This window comes from Pantherophis guttatus, chromosome 1 (assembly GCF_059756535.1).
Source record: "Pantherophis guttatus breed Tessera chromosome 1, ASM5975653v1, whole genome shotgun sequence".
In the NCBI taxonomy this organism is placed as follows: Eukaryota; Metazoa; Chordata; class Lepidosauria; order Squamata; family Colubridae; genus Pantherophis; species Pantherophis guttatus.
Window position 1 is genome coordinate 280,530,495 of NC_142063.1, and position 15,169 is coordinate 280,545,663.

At 38.0% G+C, this 15,169-nt stretch overlaps 1 long non-coding RNA gene across 1 annotated transcript; it reads right to left on the reverse strand.

Moving 5' to 3' along the window:
- Positions 1 to 9,977: 9,977 nt before the first annotated feature.
- On the reverse strand, positions 9,978 to 12,898 carry LOC117671452 (uncharacterized). Its single transcript, XR_004592883.2, has 2 exons — positions 12,862 to 12,898; positions 9,978 to 10,301 (listed from the first exon to the last, which is right to left on the reverse strand). It is a non-coding gene; the product is annotated as an uncharacterized LOC117671452 (long non-coding RNA).
- Between the last annotated feature and the right edge of the window lie 2,271 nt (positions 12,899 to 15,169).

Below are 15,169 nucleotides of genomic sequence, written 5' to 3' on the forward strand. Positions count from 1 at the left end.
GTTGCAATACCTCTAAATATTATATAGAGACAACAGTCTTTCTCCACCTATTGCCCTCCAGATGAGTAGGAACTCTCCAAATTTCCCAGTCAGTGTAACTATTGAACAGATTGATTCAGAATCCTGGGGTTAGTGCCTGTAAACTTTTGCAAAGCATCAGTATCACATGGGTAGAGACCTTTCCACTATAAACAACAGAGAAGAAAATAGGAGCCATATTGTGGTTTCATGGTGATCTCATTTGTAGCATTTAATGCAGCTTAAAAGAAAGAGGGTAAAATATAAATATAACTGCTGTTAAGAAGATTGAAACCACTTTTTAAATTACTTTATCTTTTTTTCTATTTTATTTTTTCACATATTTCCTTTTTCTGTTCTTATCTTTAGTTCAAAATTTGTGTTATTCTGTTGAAAACTTCTTTAAAAAAACATTTAAATGCAGCTAGTTTGCAGAAGGGCAATTTTAGCAGGTGCAGGAAGGAGGATGTACTACTTTTGGACTACTCCCATTTCTGCCAACTACCTGGCTCTGTATTATTGAGACATAATAATAATAATAATAATAATAATAATAATAATAATAATAATAATAATAATAATAATAATAATAACAACAACAACAACAACAACAACAAAACAACAATATTAATATTAATATTAATATTAATAATAATAATAATAATAATAATAATAATAATAATAATAATAATAATCGGAGTTTGGCCTGGACAAATGCACCACATTTTCTGGCACTGAAGAAAGGGAAGATCATAGAAAGTGATGGAATTGAAATGCCCAATGGACAAACCATCAAGTGCCACCAACCCGAAGCCTACAAATACCTGGGCATACTGCAGCTGGACAATATCAAGCATGGGCAAGCGAAAAATGTGGTCAGCAAAGAATACACACAAAGGGTCAGGAAACTTCTAAAAAGCAAACTGAATGGCGGTAATACTATCAAGGCTATAAATACCTGGGCCATACCAGTCATCAGATATACTGCTGGGATTGTAAACTGGACACTGGCAGAGCTGGACAGTCTGGATAGGAAAACAAGAAAACTGATGACCATACACTATGCACTGCCCCCGCGTAGTGACGTCGACAGGCTATATTTGCCCAGAAAAGCAGGCGGCAGAGGACTTCTGCAAGTGAAGCAGACAGTCAAAAGAAGAGAAGCATGCTCTGGCAGATTATGTGAAAGACAGTGTTGAACCAGCTCTGCTTCCTCTTCCTCAACAAGAGGAAGCTGCTCAAAGTGCAGCAAACCAAGACTCAATATAGGAAAACAGTGATGCAAACTCGGGCTGACAGCTGGTGTAACAAAGCACTGCATGGACAGTTCCTTGAGAAAATCCAAGAAAAAGTAGATAAGGAAAAGACCTGCTTATGGCTGACCAATGGAACACTGAAGAAAGAGACAGAAGGCTTGATTCTTGCAGCCCCGGAACAAGCCATCAGAACGAATGTAATCAAAGCCAGAATAGAAAAATCTGCTGATGACCCCAAATGCAGACTCTGCAAAGAAGTGGATGAAACCATTGATCACATACTGAGCGGTTGCAAGACAAAAGCTCAGACTGACTACAAACAACGTCATAACACAGTCGCTCAGATGGTCCACTGGAACTTGTGTCACAACTACCATCTGCCTGTAGCAAAGAACTGGTGGGATCATAAGCAGGGGTGGGTTCTAAATTTTTTTACTACTGGTTCTGTGGGCGTGGATTATTTTGTGGTTGTGGCTTGGAGGTCATGTGACTAGGTGGGCGTGGCTGGTCAGAGTAATTTCTGGAAGGTCCTCGCACTTACAACAGTCCTCGCACTTATGACCCGACTCATTTGTTTGCTTTTAACACTGATCAGCTGTAGGACGGCCCTTTGAAGCCCCGTGGCAAGAGTTTAAACAGTTTTTTTTCCCTCTAGTCATCAGCTGGGACTCAGGAGGCAGCAATAGATTGGGGGTGGGACCAAATAAAAGGTAAGAATAATGTGGGTGGGGGGGAGGGCAGGGGGGGAAAACTGGTTCAGTGACGTCATATCGTCACCGCTACCGGCTCGGCCGAACCAGACCGAACCGGGAGGAACCCACCACTGATCATAAGCCTGAAAAAGTGGTAGAAAATGAGCATGTAAAACAACTGTGGGACTTCCGAATACAGACTGACAAAGTTTTGGAACACAATACCCCGTATATCACGATTGTGGAGAAGAAAAAAGTATGGATCCTCGACATTGCCATACTTGGTGACAGCAGAATCAATGAGAAACAACTTGAAAAAGTCACCAGATATCAGGACTTGAGAATCAAACTACAGAGACTCTGGCATTGCTTATTGTGACCTGTTATTCCAGCTAAGTACCAGACATGAACTACCATGGTGGGGGGGTTTTGGCCATTTTTTAATGTTCTTAATGAAAACATAGTGGGCTTTTTTTTTTTAAAGGCTCATATCAGGGGTGCTATTCAGCAGGTTCTGACAGGTTCTGGAGAACCGGTAGCAGAAATTTTGAATAGTTCGGAGAACCAGCAAATACCACCTCTAGCTGGCCCCAGAGTGGGGTGGGAATAGACATTTTGCAATATCCTTCCCCCAGGAGTGGGGTGAGAATGGAGATTTTGCAGTATCCTTCCCCTGCCATGCCCACCAAGCCACGCCCACAGAACCAGTAGTAAAAAAAAATTGAATTCCACCACTGGCTCATATGGTGAATTCTCACAAAGACACTGTGACAAAGACATTAATTTGACTGGTTTTCCAAGATGAGAAGTTTAGAGTTTTTTGCAAGTGTTATTTCTTTATATTCTTAAAAATAATAAAATCAGCTACAATGAAAACCAGGTTGACTTAAAAGTATTTGATTTTGAAATAGTTTTTTTTATTCTCAAGTTATTTATTTCATTTGCAAGTAATATGTTTCTGAATAAAAGGAACTCTAAACATCATTTATCAAAATTGTAGAGATGACATTCAGTAGCATAAAGTTCTTGCCACCATCAAGACTATTACTGCCATCACCAAACGGGCCCCCTTTTAGCAAACTTTATATTGTGCACTGACTGGTCTTGCCATTCTCTGAAGCAGATTTTGAGAAAGAATGGAAGGAAAGAAGGACATGGGCAAAAATCATCTTCTTCCCACAGATGAGTTTTCTCCAAATGAAAAACCCAACTGTAATAAACTGTTGTTGTTGTTGTTTTACATATTAGGAATCTACTGTTTAACCCTTAATACTTGTTCTTGACTATTCAGGATCTTGGCATTAGGAGTGTTTTAATCATTTTCAATATCTCTGAGGTAGTCACCTTTTTACAAAGCATCAGAACCAGAATGCATTTCACTTCTTCTCAGCTTAGTGGGTGACTCAACCTTCTTTTGTGTCTAATTTATAGCTTTTAGGATTTGGTAATTTCCCGTGTTTATTTTTGGTTAAATATTCTTATTTGTTGATTATTTAATTGTTTGTTTGGGTGAAGATCTCATTCCTAAATGGGGAGAAAAAGCAGCTTGATGCCATAGCCGGAGTCCAAAAGAAATTAACTGCTCCATTGCACAGACTGGAGTTAGGGAGGTTTTTAAAATGAGAGAAAGAGAGAAAGAGAGAGAGAGAGATCCTCTAATCTACCATTAATTTACTAAAAGTTACATCTGTCTGATGAAAAACTGCATTTGTTTTAAGTTAACCCACACATGAAAATTGAAGTCTAATTTGGAGAAAGATCCATTCTTTGTAATTTCTTTTAAAATTTAAAATGATAAAACGCTCAATCTTTTCTTCTTCTTAATACAAGGAAACAAGATAAGCAGAGTATATTGAGGCTTTCATTTAAGTGGAGAATTGAGATTGTTGAGCCCTGTACATTTGTTTTCCAATGTTGAACACTTGAAATCATAAGTGGATATAAGTGGAGAAATAGCTATCTTTTTTTTTTTTTGGTATAAATAACAACTGCAAAACTCTTCAATAACCATCCTAAACAAAGGACGTTTAAAATGGCATGGATTTATTTGCTAAAAGATTATGGAACTAATTAATTTGGAGCCCAGAATAATTTTAAAGAGATGTTGTAAAAGAAAAAAGAAAAGAAACATCCTAAAATGCAATCTATTATTTTGTTTCAAATCAGTTGAAAAAGAGGAATATATGCTTTGGTTTATTATCTCTTATTTATATATATGGGAGAATAATATGCTTATACTTTAGCACATTGCACATCACAAATAAGTTAATGGAAGATGCAGCTCAATTTTATGTATTCTTACTTAGAAGTAAACTTCACCATATCCAATTGGGGCTTCCACCTTAGTAAGTCCACCCTTCATCTTTTTTGAAAATACAGCATTATTTATTTGACAGTGCCTGGACAAAAGCACATTTTTTGAAAAAAAAAAACATTTTGGCACAGTAGCTATGCAAATGCCAGAATACACTAAAACCGCATTTAATTGGACCCACTTGCCAACTTCTTGAACACAGCTTGGATTATTTCACTGGAGGCCGTTTCTGTTAAAAGCTGGGGGAGGAGGAAGTGGCATGCTGTCAAAACTTCAGTATTTTTTTTTTCTTCTCACTAGAAGTACAATTATACTCAGAGCCAAGTTTAGAGGTATTTTACTATATTTAATAATTATTACTCCAGATATTGTAAACATATGCATTGAAGAAGATTATAAGCAGAGAGTAAAATCATGTTAAGAATGTGGTGGTGGGTTTATTTTAATTTTTCTCTTTTCTGATCTATCTATCATTCACAATTGCTTTCAGACTGTCCATGCTGCCGTAAAGCTGAGGTTACATGAGATGACACTTGAGGGTTAAATGAACTGACAGGCGTTTATTCTTCTTGGCTGTATGAGACAGTTTTCTCTCTTGCCAGAAACAAAGTACATAATGGGATTAAAATTATTTCTTAAGATTGGCTCCTCTCAATTCAGAACTGGACAAAAAGTTACTGATTCAGGGAGCTCTTGTGAGCTTCTATACATCTCACCATAAAATTCATCTAAATCAAATATGCACATCATGATAATTTCCATTCAATAAATGGTTTTCCATATCTTAAATACAGTAGGATCATATCTGGTTAAATATTGGTGTATTCTATTGTGTTTCCCTGGGAAGGTTGTTTGAGGTGATGGGTTAAAGGGTCTACCAATAATTTTCTATTTTTTTAATGCATTTTTATAGCTATCTATGATTATTATGTCCACAGTGTGCCATCACCTCTGAACTACTTTTTAATTGAGTAGTCTACTTCATGCCCAAATAGAGCCAATGAGGAATAGCATACTTAACAATTTGTTGTCAATTGTGTCCTCTATTTATAAATGTGGATTTTTGGTGGCATTGCATTGACTGGTGTTGCTCTCCTATTACAGCCCCTTCTGAACTTGAGAAATAGAGAGTTAGCATAATCACTACTCAAGAGATTGGGACATTTCTTGATGTTGCGTTGTGCCATGCTGGTGGTTTTATCCCTTGCCTATACCAGGCTGAACAATTCCCCCAATCGGACTTTAGTTGCATGTAGTTGAACAGAACATGGGTAGTCATTCATGCTTTAATCCAATTCCTATCGAAAATAATGTAGTGCAGATGGTGACATTTCAGTGGGATATGCATTTGTGTGTGCATTCAAATTAGCATCCCTATCACATTCTGCTTCAACTAGACAACTTTGCATGAATGCACTGTCTCAGACCAGGATTAGTTTGTTATTACTCTTTTCCTAAAGAAAGGAAAATTGTTACAGTGGGGGCTCTGTATGAAAATATTCACACATATTTTCAAATTCAGCTCAACACAGTTATGTTTATGACATATACCTATGACAAGCAAAGACTGGCTGTCAAAAATTGTTGCAATATTTTAACAAGAGCAAGCAGCGTTTTGGATTTTTCATGGTGTTTGTCTTGGTTTCTTGGCTCAACTCAAGCACTGAATTGTGTGGATTCATCTAGTTTAAGGAACTGCTTGCCTTATTGAAATCTTCAGCACCACTTGGGGTTCATTGGAACACCTGCCCTGAGAATACATGCCGAATTTTTTATAGGCTGTTCCAGAATTGTGAAGTTCCATTTTTTCTGAGAGCTCATTAGACTAAACTTCATTTTGTAACAACTACATGACCCAATTTGATTTGAACCAGGATTTTTTAAAAAAAACGGGATATACTGGAAACGATTTATATGTTTAATTATAATTTTGTTGGGACACCTCATTTTTGTTTTGATGTTTGCTGCATTCCAAAAACTGTCCTCAGATGTACTACCCCTGTATCTCTATGAAAAGTCAAGTTGATTAAGTTTCTGCTTGGTTCCTACTCCAGAGAAAATGTTGCAAAAATATTTCCTATCCTGCAAAATGCTTCTTATTGGTAGAAACTCTCACCTCATCCTGCCTCCTGGATTTCCCCACTCATATCAGATAGCTAGATATTATGATACATTGGTACAATTTCACCATCCTTTATCATTGCATAACCAATGGCTTTGTTTTCCCCCTGCAGAGAGTCTATTAGGGCTGTACTTGTCCCAACTTACTAGGAAAAAATGTGGCAAGATAAGAACAAGGAAGATGACAGAACGCTGGCAAGCTGCTAATTTTAGTGCCCGCCTCCAATTGACCAGCTGCAGGAAGTGCTCACCGTTCAAAGAGGAGGACACTTGGATTAGTGCCATGCAATGGGGTGCTGATGATGGGGGAGAAGGGGCAATACAAAATGAACCATTTCTATGTATTTTCTGTATTCCATTGCTTGTAGTTAATATTTCAAAATGTAGCCAAGATATCTATAACTAACCAGGAAATAAAATCACTAATATCGTCAATGAAGTGCTCTGCTATCTGAGTAGCGCAACTCCCGTAGAATTTAAACATGACCTTGGATTTCTTATTTTACACAGGTGTAGCATTGTTCAGCTCTACCATGATTTGTCTTGATGGAGCAAACAGGAAGATTGAAATGTGAAACAAGAAAACAGGCATTTTTGCTTTGGTTTAGGGAATAGCTGCTATCTTCCCCTAACTGGAATGCTATGGGGTGTCCATGCTCTAGCTACCTCCAGAAAAGCAAATGGACCAAGACAAAAAACTAAACCTGTTTAGTTAAATACAGTTACAAATTAATTATATTAATTTGGTTTATGTCCCATGGACAGGTAGTCCTTGACTTACGACCACAATTGAGCCCAACATGTCCATTGCTAAGCAAGGCAGTTGTTACTTGAGTCATGCTTCATTTTATGACTTTTGCCACGGTTAAGTAAATCACTACAGTTAAGTAATTCATGTGGATCGCTAAGCAAATCTGGCTTCCTCCATTGACTTTGTTTACTACCACTTGTCCAACACTCCCTAAGAAGGGCTCAAATGACAATCCCAAGACCCCTGGATGCTGCCAACGTTGTAAGTTGCAAGTCAAGGACTACCAATAGAGATTTTTTTTAAATTTCTGTTGCATTATATAATACAATTTAGTGGAAAGTTGTAGAAGGTTTTGAGCTACATGGTTTCTTGAAACCAGCTACGTGGTTTCAAGAAAGTGTATGTGTTCCTCTATCCCACAGGTGTAATGTTCTCCACTTTGACAGTTTAATAATTTTTTATTAGAAATAAATGGCTGGATGTGGCAAAGGTTTCTCGAGGACATCAAGTACAGCTTCTTTACTGTGTGCCTTAATCAGAATGCTCCCATCACAAAAGAGTAAGCATATTTCAATTTTTTATCATCTATTTATGTAACATCAGTTCTGATACTTAAGTTGTCACTTATTCCAATAAATATTTGTAAAATTAAAACTGGCTGTTTAGTTTGAACCAGATGCTAAAGTATAAGGACCTATCTGATTACTTGAACACTTTTCACACTGAGATTTGCTGCAATGTTCTAAGGAAAACACTGATTACTTTTAAAAGTGGGCGTTCCTTCTTTTTTAATATCTTCTGTTCCTCTCCATCAGAATGTAGATTACAATGGTTACTTAATTTTTAACAAAATATTAAAAGAAGTGCTTCTATTTAGACCATATTAGACTATAGGTTTTGTATTTTACATTGTAATAATGGTCCACAACATCCTGCACATAATAAATGGTGGAAACCACCCCTGTACTTGCAGCTCATGTGCATGGGAAGGTAGAATTGTTGTTTAGTGAAGACTGTAACTAAATATGCTTTGACCTTTGTCCACAACAATCAGAAGCATATTTTTGTTCAGGTTTTTCATCCATGAAACACCTGCGTTCCCATAGAGTCAACAAGGAGATAGAAGATTCATTTTAAGCGATCTAGACGCCTTTACAATGCAGCAGTATACAATTTCTGGCTCTTAAGCAATATTCGGGGGGGAAAATCTTGCAAGCAAATATTTCCATGCATGATATACTTAATGTATGAATCTCATATTCATGAGTAGTCTGAAAACTTTGGAATGAGTCGTTGTGGTGATTAGATTAGGTAGCTGGTGAATTAGATAAAAGGGTGGGAGGGCACAATTCAGCCAACGTTAATCTGTTATAAACACCACTAATTTTAAAAAGAAAAATACATATATACTTCAGTGAATCCAATTGACACAAATGAGGATTGCTCCACATTCTGCCCAAAATAAGAAATTAATTTTGACAAGCTCAGACTCTCCAGCATATTCCAAAGTGAACTTCTGCATGGCTATTTGAACTAGGTTTAAGCAATTTTAACTAGATCATGGTACTTTCTGCCTGATTGGTAATTCAAGTATTTTACATTTGAAATGCTTTGATTATATTTGTGCTAGAGGATCTGAATATTTAAAAGCTATGTTGCATAGAGTTCTGTTACTTTTTGAGAAACATTTAAGGGCATGTGTAAGGATGAAAATATCTTGCAGGCATAATTTCAGATCTATAAATATCTTATTTAATATAAGATAGGGGCTGGGGAATAAATCTGCAGATTCCTAAAGGGTGTTAATCAGCCAGATGGAGATGGGATGTGGAATAGTGTGGTGAGAATTAACTAGAAGTACTGGGAATTCTGCGTAAAAAGTTTAACTTGTTTACACAATAATCTCTTTACTCAGAAGCACATGTATTTGTTCTCTAAACTGGGATCAGAGATGCTTAGATTCAAAGTCCAGTTTAGTCTTGGACTTCTCAGATGGCCAATCACTTGCCTTCATTCATCTACAATGAAAATACTGGCCACATCTAACAAATATAACTGATTGGGGCATTTTTTTCCCTAAAGTACTAAAGTATGTTAGTACATGTGCTGTTGGAAATAAATCTGTGTTAACAGGAGAACAGGCTGCTATGGTTTCTCAGCTTGAAGTAATGAGTAGTACAGACTTGCCACGACTTATGCTTGCTGTTTAGAAGACAGATCAGGGGATTCCAATATGTTCTCAATAGTGTTTTTGTACCACTGTGACAGATCATTGACCTCACAGAGAATGTTCCATGTTCTTAGACATAATAGGTTCTTTGTCATTTATTTAAGAGACTATTCCTCAAGTGGCATAATATTCATTTGAACAAATATGGAATGAATCAAGACAAGGACTGAAAATTTGAAGTTCAGCAACATCTGGAGGGCCATAACTCCCAGCACCTCTCATTATTGGCTGGAGTTGTTGAAAGTTGTAGTTCCCCAGTATTTGGAGCACCACATGTTCTCTATCCTTCTATCCCTGATTTAAGGATTTATGTCAATCTATTACAAATGGCCTTTGGAGCTTAATTCTTTCTTTTTAAAAAAAAAAAAAGCAATAAGAAAAATCTCTACATTTGGCTCAGCATAGAGGAACTAATGTTCTCCTAATCTGGTAGTCTCAAGAAGTATTTCAGTCTACCTGCATCTGGATTTCCTAACTGGAATGGCACTTATTCTACGGACTGTCCAGGTCTGAAATCAATGTAATCTTCTGTTCCTTTTTCTATTTTTGTCATGAACAGCAGTTCTTTTTTAGAGATTTCATCATTCACATACTGTCACACTATAAACTTTAACAATTTTCCAGCTTCAAATTATTGGACATACATCTCATACTATTTTACGAATCCAGGGAGAATGGGAGTTGTTTAAAGAATTGGTACAAAGTGGTTTCGTGCACATTATTGTCCCAATGTATCTGAAGCAAAGATGCTCTTCAATCTCACAATGGAAAGATTTTGTTGCATGAACAGAATACCCTTCTATTCATTCAGAGAGAGTTGCTTTTCTCTGTGAACTCTTGAAGTGTATTTTGAAGGGTTCTTAATCTCTCCAAGTCAATTTTCTGGTGGGTTCAGAAGACTGGCGCTCTGGGTGGGGACCTGGATAGACACATAGAAGATGCAACAGAAGTGACAAACTGGAGATGCAGAAGAACTGCAGAAACTTAACTGAGTTTTTTATCATGAGAAAACAAAATGAAGATTGGCCTATAGCAGGGGTGTCAAACTCGCGTTGTCTTGGCAGCATTGTGTAACATATCGGGACTTTTCCCCCCTTTGCTAAACTGGGTGGGGGTGGGGCCAGCATGTGACACATCCGGCCTGCGGGCCACAAGTTTAACACCCCTGGTCTATAGCTTAAGGCAGGTTATCTGTTCTGCATTCTCCCAGGTTTGCTTCTTGGCTTCTCTAGGATGATCTGGGAAAATCTTCCACTCTGAAAGACCACCTGCTTAGAAGTGAAATTACTAAATTACAGACCCTAAGATAAACCTTATTTGCCTTCCCAATATATGGTTTATACTTCAGCACCTAATAAGAACCTGTTTAAAGTGCTCTGGGATAACTTTTAACTAGCCTTTGTTTTCATCCTGTATTACTGTTTGGGGCTCACAATTAATGACCATCTCCTGCCTGCTTCCCACCGTCCGCTCTCCTCAGGGTACCGTCGACCAGGTAATCCCTTCTGGCGACACCCAGGGGTAGGGCGTTCTCTGTGGGCACCCCTACCCTTTGGAACAAACTACCCACCAAGTTCCGGACAGCCCCGGATCTCCGCTCCTTCCGTCGAGGCCTGAAGACTTGGCTATTCCAACGAATGGGCTGATGCTGATTCTTGAGTTTTATTATTTATTGATTTTAATTTGGTTTTAACAGGATTTTATTATTTTATCATTGTATGTTTTTAACCTGTGTTCGCCGCCATGAGTCCTTCGGGAGAAGGGCGGCATATAAATACTGCCAAATAAATAAATAAATAAATGTATACTATAAGCTCAGGAGTACCAGTTTGGAATTGACAAAGAAATGCCTGGAAACAATTGAAAGCAAAAAGTGTCAGAATCTCTCAGCCCCAGAAAAAAGGCAATAACAAACCACTTCTGAAAATGTGGGCAAGAAAACTGTCGGAATTAGTTCTGGAAATCACCAGGAATCAACACTTTCTTAAATGGAAAGGAGGAGGAAGAGGATTGGGTCTCCACGGGGCATGGTCAAAACAGTCAAGGCAATGGCTCCATCTGTTTTTTTTTATGTTGAGTTTTCTGACCATACCTTGCAGACACTCATGGACTGAAATAGCCTACGTGTCTAACAGTTTCAAATGTATAATGAGGGAATTTGCCCACATTGATTATAGCTGCTTTTCAAAAATGTTTACAGGCATTAAAAAACACCATACAGTACCCTTTTTTCTCCCTTAATGAGAAAAAAAAAAAAGAACTCGTGGGAAAGCATGAAAATGGAAACTACCTGGTTTCCCCCTTCCTCTCTCCCCCACCCCCAATTACATTTTGTGGATGTATCAGGATGGTTATACATTAAAAACTGCTTTGGCAATTCTTTTGACATGGAGTGAAACAGGCACTGTCCTGGCAACTTTATGTTAGGGCAATATTTTGAAACATGTACACAATTGCAAAAGTGGAATAACTGTTAATACTATGAGAAAATTCTCTGCCATAGGGTTGTCCTTGATAAGTCATTGGAAGCTTCAGCTAATACAGATAACACTAGTCTGGCTCCTAATAGCAATATTCAGCTGCCTTGCTAATTGTGAGAGCAACGTATCTTTTTGCATAGTTTGGCGCAGCGGACTAAACTGCTGTTAAAGTAGCACTTAACTGCCAGCTGCCTGCAATTACTGCGAGTTCAATTCTCACCAGGCTCAAGGTTGACTCAGCCTTCCATCCTTCCGAGGTAGGTAAAATGAGGAACCGGTTTGTGGGGGCAATAAGCTGACTTTGTATAAAATAGAACACTGCTTGTGGGGGGGGAAGCCCTATTAAGCAGGTATATACAAAAGTATGAAGGCTATTACTTAATGCATTGTAAGCCGCCCTGAGTCTCCGGAGAAGGGCAGCATATAAATCGAACTAATAAATAAATAAATAAATAAATAAATAAATAAATAAATAAATAAATAAATAAATAAATAAATAAATAAATAATCTAGCATGCCAAAAAAATAAGTCAAATCTCTAGAAATAAGAGCATGCTAGAAAACTGCAAATAGTAGTAAGACAACAACGAATATGAGCTTGGAAAGAATTGCCCAATGAGTACAGAAGCTCTATAAAGGCAGAGGATTTTTTTTAAAAAAAAACCTCTTATGCCCTGGAGGGTGAATCTGGTGTTACTCTAAAGGAGGTCTCTGCGAAGATGGTGCCAATTATATCGCTGCTTGAAGCTGGCACACTTGCTCATGGTAGTAAAGGATGTCTTTTCTATGTCCGTCTTAGGAGCTTCCTTCATCACTTCCCTGTCATCTGACCAGCCATGTCCATGCAGTGCTACTGCTTGTGAATTAATTTTACTTTGATAGCAAAGGTGGAGGAAAATGTTTGCTTAGCAACATTTAAAAAGCAAGAAACCAACTCTGGGAATATTTGTTGTTGTTTTGAAATGCAGGAGCACAAAGAAACCTATTCAGCAACATTACCAGCCTTTTGCATACACAATGTCCTTGAAATGCAGGTCAGTAAAATAAGGTAACTCCAGTACTGATGGGGATAAAAAGGGCCCATTCTTATATATGCATGCATTTGGAGTTCCAGAATCTCTCAAAGTTCCCCTTGCTAGCAATTGTGCCAAAACAAACACGAGTTCTGTAACAACCTCAATAAGATCCTGGGAGTTCCATTCCAGCTTTTCCAAGGATAAAATATAGTGCGGCTGGGCAGGCAGAAAGAGTCTGCAATACTCATGGGTGGACAGATTATACAGTAACTGAGCTAACTAAATAAACATATGGGTGCAGAAATCAAATCATAGAAAAGCATAGATAACCTTGCTCTAAAAGGCTGGTTTGTGTCAGCAGTGTCTATAGTGGCAAGAGGATCATATAAGAGAATCTGGGAAGTTGGAAAAATAAACCATAATGACAGTCATGTTATAATTATAAACAGTCTATATTTGAGGAAAAATGATTAATTATACCGCAGAAAAGCATGATGCCCCGATTGATATACTGTCTAACCTGTCGGCTAGCTGATACCATAGCAGACACATCTGCTGAGCGATTTCCAGAGTGATGGGACTTTTGCCCATGTGATTTTCTCCTGCCAGTTGGGTAATTAGCCAGCATGCTACTCCATGAGGAGGACAGAAGCCTTGAGATCTCACCCTCCATTTTCTTCTTTGTTGGGCTCTCACTGCTTTCAGTTTCACAGAATGTCCCACCCCAGCTTAGCCTGAGAAATGAATCTGATTCCACCCAGAGAGTTGTGACAAAGAAGCTATGTGATATGCCATTGCTTAATGTGATTTGATTGTTGTATACCACCAGAGTCACTTTTTGTGAGATGGGGAGCTATATAAATGTCATTAATGCAAAAGAAAAGTGAACTCCGTCGATGCAATTTATTATGCACATGGCTTAAATTCCTGTTTAAGTTCTACCAAGTACAGATACAAGTTCAAGCAATGATCAAGGACATAGAAGGAGGGAGGGAAAGGAAGAAAAAACAATTCAAGGAGGATTTCATTCAGAGCTGTGTAAGAGACACTGGTTGTAAGATGTTTGGGCAGGTAAGCAGGAGATTTTATTGCCACTCCAAATGTCAATGTATGGCTGGCTCCCAATATTGGACAAGGCTGGAAGAACCAGTTGCTTCCTTCCTTTTGGTTTTATGCTTGCTGGCCAAAAATATGCCTTCCTAGTTAGCAGGTTGATGCCATTTATAAATTATTGTACATCAGCAACATTCTACTGTTTCTAACACTATGTGAAAACCTCGGTGAGAAGAAAATGAATTTTAAAAGAAAAGTCTAGTGTTACACTCAACCAGCCCTCCAGATGTGTAAGGCTTCTTCTCCCATAATTCCCCAGCCAGTAAGAAGGATTTTCAGCTTATTACACAAATCACACATATGGATAGCAGCATTCCCTCATAAGCTGCTCTGAAGACAACCAAGAATTTGCAATGGCTTTGCAACCTTTCAAGATATCAAAAACAAAAGATTCCTCATGATAATTTTTTGAGAGCCTCCACTTTCCTTAAGCCAATTGGCAGGTCACTAACTTTCCGTTATGGTTCCGGAAGTTATTTCCCTTTAACTGTAGAATGGCAATTAGGTTGGGATATTATCAACCCAAGAAAAAACTGCATTTCACTTTTTCATTGGATTTGGTATTATTGCCAACATAGTTCACGTCATTGGTGAAATTTTCTCAAGCCTGCCAAAGAAGTCCCTATTTTTTCCTCTTTTTGACCAAGGAAAATTAGTGCAATCAAAGCTTTACTTTCAAAAGCATTTAAAATTTAAAGAGATTCAAGTTCTCTGGAAGAACCCACATTTTTACAATGGGACATACTAAGTTCCACCATCCTCAGCATCTTCGAGGAAGGATAGAAAGCCCTTATTGAAAAATTGGAAAAGCCACTGCCTTTATGCACTTGCAGTACTGAACTAGGAGCTTTGATAGTCTGCTTGGCTCAGCATGAAGCAGTTTCTTGTATTCTTCCTAACTTGAGCAGAGAGCTCACTTTCTGTAACGTTTGCAGGACTGTTTGATTATTTATCACAACATTCTATACGCCACCTCCTTGCTGCTATTATTATAATTGTCATTCTCCCTGAAAACTCAGGCTGTCTCATTCCCATTCTGAATGAAAGTCTGGTTAAAGGCTCATGAAAGAGCAGAACTGTATTTAAAAGTGGAGGTTGGCTTCTGAAGAAGACCCCTAGCCAGCGTGTTATCTGTTAGATTGCATTTCAGGCGGTGCATTCGCTGAATTCTTTCGGCA